Genomic DNA, 13744 nt, shown 5'->3' with positions numbered 1-13744 from the left:
GCTTGTGGTCCTTTTTTTTTGTTTCATGTCTCCGAATTTAAATTGTGAAATAAAACATCATGCCGTGCTTTACATGCAGCAAAACATCATCACGCGTGGAGTAAAGGTTAGGCGTTGTCTTGCGTGTGTGTTTCCACCGTTATAATGATGGTGATTATGTTTTCAACAAATGAGCTAAAGCTACCCCTTGAAAAGAACGTGCTTTGTTTTTTGTTGCCTATTTTTAACCTTCCCTCGGGGAAGGTTTAGTTCGGTGCGCGAGCCGGCTGTTTCGGGTGCGTTTAGGCGCGCAGGATCCTTTTTGTGTGAATGTCTTTGGGTTGGGTGTTACTGTAAGTTTTTAGCGTTGTGAAATTTGCTAAAGAGGAAAGGGTTAATGGTATGAGAATAATTAATCTTAAGAATGGTAATTTGGTTCATTTATGGGATTTTTGACCATCGCGTAAATTAAAAGCTTATCCTAAAAGCTTGTAACTTACAATTTACTGGCTAATTCTCAATTATGAACCGGCTGTTTTACCTTGTCAAACATCAATCTTAAGACCAATGATTCAATTTATGTTTAGAAAATATACGTATTATGGTTTGAAACGTTCAAAAATATCGTTTAAAATATTTTTTTTCCATACTTTTATATTTGTCACATTTGTTAGATGCATTTGAAATATTCTTGTCTCTAAATCAAAGGAGATAATTCACCGTTTAGTTAGTTCATGCTTTGAAGAATTTAGGAGCACAATTCGAAAAAATCTCCTTTGATTTCAAAAACATAGAAAAAAAAACTATATAAAAACATAACCTTTTGTCTCATCGGAAAAACGAGGCAACGAAAAGCTATTGACTTATTACAAAATAACAAATACTTATTGTATCTCATGCAATATGTTAGTATGCAATTATTTAAACAACAATTTAACAGTCAAACAAAGTGTTTATACGAGCTTGTAAAACATTTTTTCCTCAGAAAAGTGTTTTTTTGCAGGTTACAAAATCACAAAAACGATAAAATTTGTTTTATTTGATGCTTAACCTTAAACCGTATTAAATATGTCATTGCCCACTTATTGTTTTAGGTATGAACACAAGTTGGGATATTGCTTATGATGTTAAATTAGATTTGCGTCAAAAATTTATGTACCAGCTAGGATATCTGTTTCTAAGAGATAATTTAAGTTAAAAAAATGTAACAGAAATTCAAAATCAAACTAAAAGCCTCACAGTCATACCAACGAAGGAGAAGTCGAACTTTCGAACACACCTAACATATTGCATTTCTACTCCTCCCTTTCTCCACACATGCACACCCCCCGGGGGCTATATGTCTTAAAAGATCTGCGAACATACACTTATCTCGCTGACACGATCTTGTCGTAGTAAAAACTGTCTAACTCGGCAAAAATCCCCAAAGTACTACGACACACACACGCATACAGGTTAGCCAGCGATGGTTTAAAGCTAAATCTAGCTACCGAATTAATCGGAGACCTTCGGGAAGCGCTGCCCCGGTGTTTGTATTAACGTTTAAGGGTACAACAATGTGCGTGTTTTCGTGTTCTGTTTTCCTTCTGTCCGCTTTAGTAGACGCTACTAATCAATTACCCCCAAAGGCACATCCAAACGAGGGGGAAAGGACACAGCCACAGTGAGGAGCGTGTGGATGGGGTTAATTCGCAACACGCGAAACTCTGCCGCCGCACTGTAGACGCGAGGGCGAAGAGACAGGTGTAAATTGTCTAATTGATTTTTGACGCCTATCCAAGTGACGAAACGAGTTTGCTACTCGTTGGGCTCGTAGTTGCAGAAGATCGCGTCTCGTCATCGGAACCCGATCCAAACCCCCAAAAGCGCATCTCGAGGGCACCCCAAATTGGGCGTCCAATTGTGTTGGGTTTGGTAGAAATTTTGAATTCGCCTGCATTCCTGGGGGGGGGGTTGTGACGAAATGTGGTGGACGAGTATGCAAGGGTTTTTTTTTTCTTTCTCGTCCCTGCTTTATGGGGATGGTATAACAATTACTTCATCACGGTAGAATCGATGCACCAACCGCTTGCTGGGAATTCAATTTTTCCGCTGGCACGCCGGACGCTGCTGCTTGTTTGCGCTGACCAACAACAGCAAAGGGTTAGATAATGTGTCGCTCAGGTGTGCGGCATTGGACGGCCACAACACTTTCGAACATTTCGTCAATTGGAATCTTTGCCCGGCCGGCAGATTATGATCACGGGGCCGGAGCGCCTTCTTAGCCCATTCAAACATGCCCGAGCTTTATGACCAATTTTTGGTTGTTTCTCTGTCTGTCTGTGCGTCCGTTATGTGCCCGACGACCAATAAGGGTCCCCTGCCCCCAATCCTATCTCTCTTATTGGTTTGGCAATGCGATCCCCGCATTGCAAGCGAGCTATGAATGGGGAGAAAAAAAAACCCCGGTACACGCTACCCCGAATGCTGTGTGTGTGATTGTTGTTGATGGACAGTACGAAAATGAATTTCCATCATACGGGACCGCCAGCACCCCCCTCCCACCGCCAAAAAAGAAGCATTAGATAACGAAGGCGCTCGCGATCACGATCTGCTTGATCAGCAAGTGCCCTTCTTTTCTTTGTTTCCGACCAGCGCTGTACCGCACAGCCGCATCAAACGTAAGAAAGCGACGCATTTTTTTCAACTATTTGTTTTTTTTTTGTCGGGGAGGGTGGCTTTTTTTCTTGCTTTTTGCGGTCCACTGCCAATGAAAGCTATTTTTGGGGAGACAGACCCCCTACCACATTTCCCCTTAATGCTTCCTTCCCTTGGGAGGCTCATTAGCTTGGCCGGACGTTTTGGAGCGGCGGCGGAGCACCTTATGGGCACCGTACGACAGTAACGGGGGAGAGGGAAAAAGCACACACTTATGAAAATTCGTCCACCGAAACCGTTTTCATCGTTCGTTGCGTTTTGTGCGTGTGTGTGTGTGTTTCAATCAAGCCGCCACAGTGGATCAGGGTGGGCAATTAGTGGGGTGGGCTGCAGATTCCAACATCGCATAGTTATCATAAATTAATGCGTTCGGCGTGATAATTGTCCTCTTCCTTCTTGCCATTCGATGATGCGGCGATGTGAACGCATTCCGATCGAAGACATTGTGCCGGACTGAACGCATTTTTTTTTTGCGGGTGGAGTGAAGTTTTGATGGAATTGAAATAGCTATAGAAGAAATGATAGATGGCGTGTCGATGCACTGGTGGATTTTTTCATTGAAAGGGAATTCAAATAGAAACAAATGCCATTTACCAAAAGATGATCCAAAATTGTATTAATCAAACATTTATGTATGGCCACATTGTCGGTTTCATTTTAGAAGGAATTTGTGACGCTAGATTGGATGTTTGATTACAGTTTTTATTTTGAAGACACATTTAGCAGAAGAAAGGCTTTCGCGATGAACTCATAGAACTAGACCAGATGGTATTGGTGAAAACATACGACTATAAATTCTTTAATTTCCAGTTTAAACTCCAGATGGATATCCTTAGGTAAAAGCCTACAATCCAATGGTAATTACAGCATCCAAGATCAGAAGGTCGGTGATGATGTTGCATCTAATCCTACTATAGATCCAATATCCTACTCTTAATCCTATAGGATCCTTGGATTTCTGCGCCAACAGCCATAGGCTTCCCAATCTTTTGACCATACGTACCTTGCGGGAATGACCTGGTTATTAGGCAAAGAGACGAAGACTCTGTCCACAGCAATTGATTCTCGTACACAACTCTTCGACTCTTTCAGCGGGCTAATCCATTGTCTAACCTACCTTCGAAGCACGATTGGAGGTAACATATTCTACGCCAATTTAATGAACTGATGAGTGTAGTGTTGTCTTTTTTGGTATATTTTTGCAATTATTATGAAAGTTTCATAAAGGTGATACACACAAAAAACAGCAAAGAAAAGGTAATTTAGTCATTCGATAGTTAATTTGGGACGTATGGAGTGAATTCCAAATTTATAATATAATACTAGGCAATATTTCATTTATACGTTAGACTTTAACTCAATTTTGTTGCGATGCATCATTTTGCGAATGCTTTCATTTGATAAAGTAAAGCATATATTTAGCATTGCAGTTGTTAGAGAGATAAACGGCTCCATCCCCAACAGTATTCACTCTCTGCATTAGTCGACACAAGGCAAAGTTATGCAAAATTTCTTTCAAAATGTATGTGTAGCTTAAAATAATCGCTAGACCAAACCGTCTAGCTAACCCAAAATGAACTCAAAAATTTTAGATGTAGCGTTTATCTTCGATCTTGGAATAACAAACCTTTGGATTATTTTATTGAAACATGTCAACAGTAAATTTCATTTCATTTATTTATCTCCCCAACAAAACAAAAAACATGAATTCCACAAAAAAAATCGGAAAAAGTCCACCTTAAAACATTCCATTTTCTTCAACCTTCATTTCGAAACGCTCGCTCTGTTCGTTTCATCCGATTGATTCAAACCACCACTCGGGGACCTCCTCGGGGGCCTACCGGATTTATCATATTCGAATCTCGTCGACCCCGCTCCACGGAAGCGAGAGCTGATTGAAAACGAACCCATTTCCGACGGGTTCCCTCAAAGCGAGGATTTCGAGAAGATGGAAATGGTTCGCGGTGTGGCCCCTTTGCAACCGGCAATTAATGGCAACCACACGACCACGACGACTATCCGCAAGGCAGCGCAAACCCTTCTCCTCCCTTTTTTTGTTTTCGTACGATCTTTGGACGCACTTTCAATTTTGTTTTCAATTTGTTACGCACCTCGTTTTGGGGAGGCGCTTTTTTGTTGCTGAGGTGGAGCATTTTGAGGGGATATCGCATTGAGAGATAAAAGAGCTTGTTAGGGAGCTGATTAGTATATTTGATTGTTTCGTAAAATACATTCTTGTGGTCAGTTTTTTTTGCTTTCCGCTACGCACTTTACGTCACATCACTTTCTCATCTATTTCATACACGTGTTGATAATGAAATGAGCTTTTGTGTTCGTGTGGGAAATTAGTTTAAATCATAACCAATTTACAAATGAATGAAGCGTGACACATTCCTTTTTTTAGATTTAAGCATTTAAATGGTGCCAGAGCAACTTTGGCCATTACAGTTGCTTACTGTCTTTCAATGTGTTTGAATTTATAACAAGAAGCAGTCTAATTGCTAAACCATAAAGTGTGCGATATGTTATATCCTTGAGCCTTTTTATCATTGTCCAAACAGAGACAAGACATTCCTTGTACCACCTACGACGTTGACTAATTGATCGCATTTGGTAGATTCCACCTCACAGTAAGCGCTCCAAATTTGGCACTAACGACACTACACGCGTGAGAGAGAAAAAAAGCGGGACAAAACAATGACATCCAAAATTGCACGCTGTGGTGTTGGCAACCTTGAAGCGACAGATAGATTGCATTGCAATGTTGCATTGACTAATTTCGATCCCTTCCCAGTGCCCGGCGCCCTGGTAGAAATGAAAATATAACCTTGCCCAGCAGTCGACCCATACACACGCGCATGTATTTGGGGTGCTTTATTTTCCCTTTCGCCACACCCGAACCGTAACAAAAGTTGGGGCCTGTCGCCGGATCACAACAGACCTCCAAAGACAAAACTCCACCAAAACTTTGGCCGAAAGCCAAAGGAACACTCCAACGGTTTAATAAACCCGGCCCACGGGTAGTAATAATAACAAGTATCAGCGTGTGCGGGCAAAAGAGTCATAAAAGTCATCAGATTGGTGAGAAGCGAGAAGTAGGGAAGGGTAAAAACCAAAACAAAAAACCTAACAGAGGCAACAGAAACAGAACCGACCAACCAAATGGTAATGGTGCAAAACGGCAGTTTGAAGGCAACCGGCAACGAAAACAAGTGGTAAATCGCAGAAAAAATGGAGTCCCTCAGCATACAAAACAACAAGACAAATGAGTTTAACTACCATCCTTCCCACCGGTCCATGTCCTGCCCCGGGGTGTGGTTAGTGGATGATTGGGGGGATCGCTTTAGTGGGAAGGGATCGCTGTTAATCTTAGAAAGGCGATCTTTGCGCTTGATGTTTATTGGGAATGGGTCCCAAACAACATTAGAAGTAGTTAGAAGGTGTTAGACTTCCTGTCGAATTTGAAGCAAAAAAACACCCTTTTGCGAAATGCTAATCAAGTGGATTTAATTGTCAATCGTGTTGACGCTGATTAGTTGAGGTTATGTTTGTCCAAAGCTCGTTAAAAGTAAAATCCAACCAGACCTTGATTAAGATGACCTTCCTACCCCCTCAGTACAAAGTGTCAATGCTACTACCTGCAGGCGTTTAGCATCTCTCCCCCGCCACTGTCAAAGCAGTCCAACCTTCCCGATTGACAGAGGAGCTTGTGTGCATAGTACTAATTGAAAATGGCCGCTTTGGACAAGAGAATGACAGGAACTGTGCACTTCGGTTTCAACTGTTTTAATTGCCCGATCGCCCGCCCGCCTGTCAGCGTCATCGATTCGATGCGATTGATGCTTTTGTTCCAATTCATCACACTTGGAATGTACCAGGGTTTTTTTCTGATGTTGTACCGACAACCTGAAGTCACACCTTACTTGAGCTTTTTTTACGAATATATTACATCCAGGAAGCAGCAGCAACAGCACACGACGTTCTCGACTGTCGACTGCCGAGAATAAGTTAAACCGATTTTTAACGCATCGATTACTTGAATTTGATGGATTGTTGCTGTGTGTAAATCGAACCGTCATGTGAAACATGGCAAAATGGAATGGAATGGAATGCACAAGAAAAAACGCACACACAAAGCTTTTCATCATTCCGGGTGGGGTTTTGTTTATTGTAATCGATTTTCGAAACCGCTCCGAATTCGCCACGATGGTCGAGGTTTTGGTCCACAATGGTCACATAATAATGTTGCCCCTTGTGCTGAGTTATGGTATTGCCGTTCGATTTATGTTCATTTGTCCACTCGATAAGTCGATTGGCCAGTGTAGTGATCGGGAAACGACAGGACATGATCGCATGGGAGATAGAGGCTGGCATTATTTTATGGCAGCATTGATTGCAACTTGATTATGTTTGGAGTCATTTTTTGTGTGTGAAGAATTTATCGGCTTGAAATGAATGCTATTATCGATCATTTGGAGTAATTTATGATTAATTCTTTGCCTTTTAGAGGATGTTGATATTTGCGTAACGCATTTTATGACGGAATTTTGAAGGTTTATTGATGTGTGTCGGTTGGTTGTTTTTCCACTCATTGAAGTCTAGCGTGGTTTTTGCGCTGGAATATCTTCTTTTTCGCAAAACTCATCAAGCAATACTGCAAGTAATGTGCAGAGGAACATTCCGTCTACACATAAACCTCCAAATTCGCAACAACAAAAAAGAGAAACAATTCACCTGTCGATGGTGCAAAAAAACACATCAAATTCCACATCCCGAAAGGAGAAGGGTGGCTCGCATCGCTTTCCGCGCATTGAAGTCACCCTGTGCACCGCCGCGCCGCGTCCGCCGGAAAGGTCAGCGCTGAAATCGAATCGTCTCGGACGGTTCCAACGGGCACACGACACGGCTGTTTTTTAGCCTCGCGCTCTAACGATCGTCAGGTGATTGAAATATCAAGGAAATGTGCGATGCGAACGCCGGACACAAGTAATGGCCGGTTGGTGCCGGGCGCGCGCGCTCGCCTTTGAGACGGATACGGCCATTTAGTCGGAGTCGGTATGACGGGGAGTGCGGGCGCACTCGCTCCATCTTCTGACGCCACATTCTACACACATTCTACACCGTGGTGCCGGTGATGCGAGCGGATTCCGAGAGATGCCGGAGTGTCGGGTTCGCATAATCTGGAGTAGCCGAAGGGATGGTGGACAGTGTGGTGGTGGTGATGTAGTTGTAGTAGTAGCCGCTGCTGCTTGAGGACTTTCGCTAGAGCGTGCCGGGCAAAAGCATCAATTTCCATAGCGTCAAGGAAAACGGCTTCCTCCTTCTCCGAGTGTGAGCCATTCCCCCACAGTCAGGCCCAAACCGTCCGACCTTGACATCTTCACTGCGTGTGGTGATGGGCACGAGGAATGGGGTTTGATCGTTCAAGTCGTAACCGCACACCGCCCTTACCGCCACGGGAGGAAACAGTTAGGCAGGCAGGCAGGCAGGCGACATTTTCGGACGGATGCGCTCATTGTTAACGGTTAATGAGGAACGCGACCAGTGCTACACGCGCACGGTGAAGTCGAACTATCCTCTCGGTCGGTCGGTCGGTGGTCGGATCCATATGGCAACCTGTGGGAGCGTAACGGTGCACACTAGCAGCTCAAGAGGGTTTCGATTCCCTACCACACTCACCGGGGTAATAAAGGGGGAAAACCCGCTGGGTACCTTTCGCGAAAACAAACAATCCAAGCGATTGTCGACAAACGTGTGCGTGGTGCTTGATTTCGAGAAGTAGCGCAATAGCGCAATAGTTTGTTTGCCAGATATTGATTGTAAGCAGAAGGGAAGGGGAAATGACCCAACTGGGAAAGTAGAATTGTTCGTGCACGTTAGAATTGTGCTGGAATTCGTTGTACTCGGAATGGGAATGTTGCTATAGGCATAGCAAGGAAGCAAGTGCGCTGTTTGAAGAGTACAGATGAAGGGGAACGAGTAGATGCTATAAACATTTTATGGTCCATAATTTGGTTAATAAGTATCTGTGTTCTGGCGTTTTTTGTTTGCTGTCTGGTTCTACGAGCAGGTCGTAGACGCACAGTTAAATGTGAATTAAGGGCATCAGGTTAAGCTGTAAATATTGTGTGCACAGCTAGCGCAAATGCTAGATTCTTCGGATAGTGTTTATTACTTTTGAAAGCGTCTGGCATAACCTATTGACACATAAATAAAGAAGAATAGGGGATATGCTTTATTCAGTAGACGTCTCGTACTTGAATGTTGTAGTGAACGTTCTATTTTTTTAAGGAATGATATATTTTTTTATGTTTAGAAGATTTTTCCGATAAATTAACCTTATTCTTGTGTACATCACTTGACCTTCTTGAACCTTTGACAGATTCATTTATATTCTGCTTTAGGAATCGTTTAATTCATCATTACATTCATATGAATCCTTCTTAAAGAAGTCTCATTCAAATCACGAATCGAGTTTTCAATCTGAAGGTTAATGAATTTTTTAATGCTTGAGACTTTTTACTCCTTTTTTTGTATTTAGAATCTGAAGTCTTTGGGCATTTCATATTTATTGTGGCTCGTTTGACTGATGACAAAAGGAAGTTGACTCCTACAATGCTGAATTTTAATAATTCCCATCCGGAATTACTTTTTTGGTTTAGTATTTATAATGCATCAGTGATTATTGAACCTCATCAGTCAATATTCTGACTCATTAATTCATTGCAAAAATTCATTCTGATTTCTGTTTTTTTTAATTAGGATTAGATTAACCCAGATACAGTCAGAATTATATGAAAGGGTTAATTTAGTGGCTAAAACCTCAAGCAATCACTTCACGCAAAATTATACAAAATTTAATATTTTAACTGGAAACCGTGATATTAGACTTACGCGGAAATTCGAGATACGCGGTTTTGTGCGGCCATTTTCGATTCCCATTAATTGTGTAATGGGGACCACCTGTATACTATTGGCAGATTTGAGTAGTATTGATATATTCTAACAGATGGCGCCACATATTCAGGTTACCAAAGGATTAATGATCGTGCATATTTTTAGTATAAAATTGATTCGTAATATAAGTGTATCAGTTCAGCAAATGTTTTTGCTCATTTATACAAAATATCAAATTTTGCGTGTTGGAAGAGGTATTTATGGATCATTTAGAGTTGCTCGTTATGCGATAAACTACTTTTGAGAGGTATTCGTTATGGAAGGGTCCACTGTATGTATCAAATGTGTCAATTTATCCAAACCCCATTTCATACAAACGTCTTATAATAATTAACATTAAATAGTCCACTTTTTCGACACTTACGTATGATTGTTTTACTTCCCTAAGAACCCACACACACACTAGAGTTTTACCCAGCGCTTTCCCAATGTTCACCCCACGGTCGGCATTCTTCTCACGGCAGTGTATTTATTACTTCCCATCCCGCTCCCGCCTGCCACCATCGTGCCGAAGACTTATCGCCCGGCACAACCCATCCAAAAGCGACGGCCCGGGCCTTTGAACTGCTCTGCAGCAAGTTCTGCAATGGCGTGTGCAACAATGTTGCAAATTTGCCGAGCGATTTCGTGGGCAGTCCACGAGGTTCGCGGCTCCGCGTGTGTCGGTGAGTTCTGCAAGAAGCACCCTGCTCTTAGCAGGCAAATGGACTATCTTTCTACAGTGCACCAGCGATTGAGCGTGCATGGTGAGGACTCGATCATTAGCAGCAGGTTCTATTGAAACCTTTAGCGGGAAACGCTGTTCGAGGAAACAGCCCGGGCGAATAAATGATAGAAACCATTAAAGCATTAAAGGTTATACTAATACGAATTATTACTAAAAGCATGGGCTTCCACTACACAATCGCTGCGTCAAGTCCGTTCCGTTTTGCTTTATTCGCCACGTTATTCTTTGCACGCTGCAATCGACAAATCGACACGGCCACTACATTGTTGCCTTCGCTGGAGGGAAACACACAGGTTAGATAAACATTGCTCTTGCACTTTATTTGCCCACATCTTGGCAAGAGTCTCTCCTCGATGGCTCTTCGACGCTTCGGCGACGCGACGGCTTCGGGATGGATGGACGGGCTGGAATCAATGCGCGCGCGAGATACACACAAGTGTTCCGCGTAGCAGGGGAGGGGGGGGGGGATATCGTACCCTGCGCGGCTATAGCACCACAGCATCCTCCTGCCGCTTCATCGCGGGGCTGCTTCATCTATCCGTCACGGGAATCTTTATTGAGGGGCGAGATCATTTGCATTTTTTAAGCGAGTGCCATGCGAGAGCCGCCACCATGCGATATAGAGAGAAGGATTCTCGAGAAGAAAGCTTAGTCAATCGCGTTTGCAGTCTCGCGAATGAGGCGGTCGCGCAGTGAATGGAATATATGCTCGTTTGCTGTGGTCGTTTGCTGTTTGTCGTTTACTCCCACCGCTGATGCGTTAGATGTATGCGTGCTGTTTTAGAGACTAGGAGCGAATGGGACACGGTATCACCTCAGCTCAGCTGATGATATTGGGAGGTGGTGTGAAAAGTTCCGACTTGGTCCTGAGACGGTGTGCATTCGAAGCTTATTTTAATTTTGACGACCTAAGCGATCCTCCAGGACAGTCTTGTTTGACCTGCCAATGTGCCCGACCAAGGGGATGAAATGAGCCAATGATGATGGGGCATGAGATTAATTAGAGTTAGGTACTATGATGTTTGAAAAGAGGATACTACATCTTTACAATATAAGCTTATGGATGTTATATACAAATTTGCAGGTATTTTAATTCAAACGAATCTTTAGATATGGTTCAATCGAATCACAAAACGATTATTAAATATAATTTATGAGAAAAGAAACAACATATTTTCTTAGGGTTATAGTCGTTGTTGCTTAAGATTGCCTCTAATCTAAGGCACCAAATGTTGTCTTTAACTCACATAGTTTTAACTTTCGTGGAAAGTCGACTACCACGAATCTAGTTGAATTTGTGAGCTACTGTACATACTAGTAAAATAGATGCTGGAGCACAAGTCGATGCAATTTATAAAGACCTGAAGCAGCATTAGTTTATCTACCTAACGCAATTCTACTTGTTAAACTAGATAAGCTAGGACATTGCTGCTCGTTCCTGCAGTGGCTTGTGACTTACCTTATGAATCGCTCGTACATCATCAAAATTGATACACACATATCTAAAGAAATAATCAGCAACTCGAGAGTGTCACAAGGAAGCAATATTGGGCCGCTTCTCTTCATACTATTCGTCAACGATGTCACACTCGCTTTACCTCACGATAGTGTCTGACTATCTACATTGAGAAATGCTTCTGTGTATCATTTGGTCGACGTAGGAGTCCAACCATTTCTACCTACTTGATAGACAGCACCGCAGTTAATCGACAACGTTATGCCAACGACCCAGTCGTTTTTCTAGACTCAAGATTGCATTTTAACAGGACTGTGTTTTGAATATTCGTGCGTAATCTGAAGCCCAACTGTTGTGTCTTCAATTGCTCGCCTTGACACGATTCAACGAAAACTTACGCAATATGCCCTACGCCTACTTCCCTGGCAGGATCACAGCAGTCGTCCTCTGTATACTGCGCGGTGCCGTATTCTAGGCCTTGAGGTATTCGGTTAGAAGATGCAAGTGCACAGTGCTCTTTTATTACTGGTCTGCTACACGGCTCTACCGAGTCATATCTAGGCACCATTCCATCCACTTAGGTCTAGAAACGAGTAAAAATTCGAAATTTAATACCTTTTATGTGTCCTTATTATTATTATTATTCATTATTTATCAATTTATCAAATACTAATGCCTTATACACAAACATTTTTTGAAAATCATCATTGTTTGGAGAGCATCGAAAAGACATTAAAACCATCGAGCAAATCTTGAATCAGAGTAATCTTTATCATTGATGATTGATATTACTTAAAGTAAACATTTATTAGACATTGTGATTTTGGTTCGAGTTGCTTTTCTCTAAAAAGAAAAGTAACACCAATTCACTCATCGACAAAACGGTCCTCCAAGTGTCTAGCAAATGTTTGCTATTGCACTTTTCGATGCACCTTACCAGCGTCTCTACGTACAACCGACTCGAACTCTCCCGTCCTAATGCCTATCGCCAGCGCCAACGAGCAGCAACCCACCTCTCGGCTCGCACGAACCAACTTCTCGGCCAAACTTCTCGGGCTTTTGCGTACCGCAGACAAGCGCACCAAACAGCTCCGTAGCTCGCACGTCCGATGCGCTCCTCCGCTGCCACCTTGCCAGGCGGACAACAGCGCCGCAATGGTTGTTGCGCACACATTCCTCTCCTAGGCATCGCTCGCTCGCTCGCGCGCTCGGTTTAGCAAGTGGGCTCGGGTTCGTGGCTTTGAGTCGTTCGTTCGGTTCTCTCTTGGCGCTCTTGGCGGTTTCGGAGTCGGAGATTTTGCAGCGCACGCCACGCGGGACACGACGGCAGAGATCCCCCACCATCGCCGTTTTTCGTTTGATAGCCGCGGATAGTTGTTGAACCGATCGCGGCACAAGCGACGGCGGCTGCCCGTGTGATCAGTGTACGCAACACAGTCCGTGCGCGCAGAAGGTGATCGTCCCGTTTGCGGACCGTTCGCCACCCGTCTCTCCCTTTTTTTTTTGGTACTACTACGCCGCTCCGCTTTCCGTCGCGTTTTCATCGCCGCGTTTTAGTGATCGTGCAAGTCTTTGCAACTGTACGTAAGAAAAAGGGGAAGGGCAGCAGAGTGTGTGTATGTGTTTTTCTGTGTTTTTTTTTTTTTGCTTTCTTCATATCGTTCCCACTTGCTCCAAAAGGGCTCCAATACAACAGCGGACAACGGTTTTGATTACTGGTGATAGTACCTCAGCTGGTCTCCAACACTTGGTGGTTCTTATACACTCCGGGTGAGGTTGGAGGACGTTGGTCCCACACGCGTTTCTCTCTTTCTCTCGCTAAAACGGAAGCTCTCATTTCCGGCTGTAAAAGCGCTCCAGCCGTTCGTACACCATACGAACTCCACATTGTGTCGCGCTGAAATCAAAAAGGCAAAATCCGGTGACAC

The 13744-nt window shown here is 43.2% G+C and overlaps 1 protein-coding gene across 6 annotated transcripts in view; it reads left to right on the top strand.

The window, feature by feature from the left end:
- Positions 1-13218: 13218 nt before the first annotated feature.
- The window catches only part of LOC133393396 (probable serine/threonine-protein kinase DDB_G0277071), an 86773-nt gene continuing 86247 nt past the window's right edge, over positions 13219-13744 (top strand). For 4 of the 6 annotated variants that reach the window (XM_061658243.1, XM_061658246.1, XM_061658245.1 and 1 more), the window contains exon 1: positions 13219-13396. The gene's annotated coding sequence lies outside the window, so the exon portion shown is untranslated. Of the gene's footprint in view, positions 13433-13478; positions 13587-13744 lie in introns of those variants that run through there. The other 2 variants (XM_061658241.1, XM_061658242.1) reach the window with 2 other exon arrangements.

This window comes from Anopheles gambiae, chromosome 3, assembly GCF_943734735.2.
Source record: "Anopheles gambiae chromosome 3, idAnoGambNW_F1_1, whole genome shotgun sequence".
NCBI lineage: Eukaryota > Metazoa > Arthropoda > Insecta > Diptera > Culicidae > Anopheles > Anopheles gambiae.
This window is presented reverse-complemented; position numbering and strand designations above follow the sequence as displayed.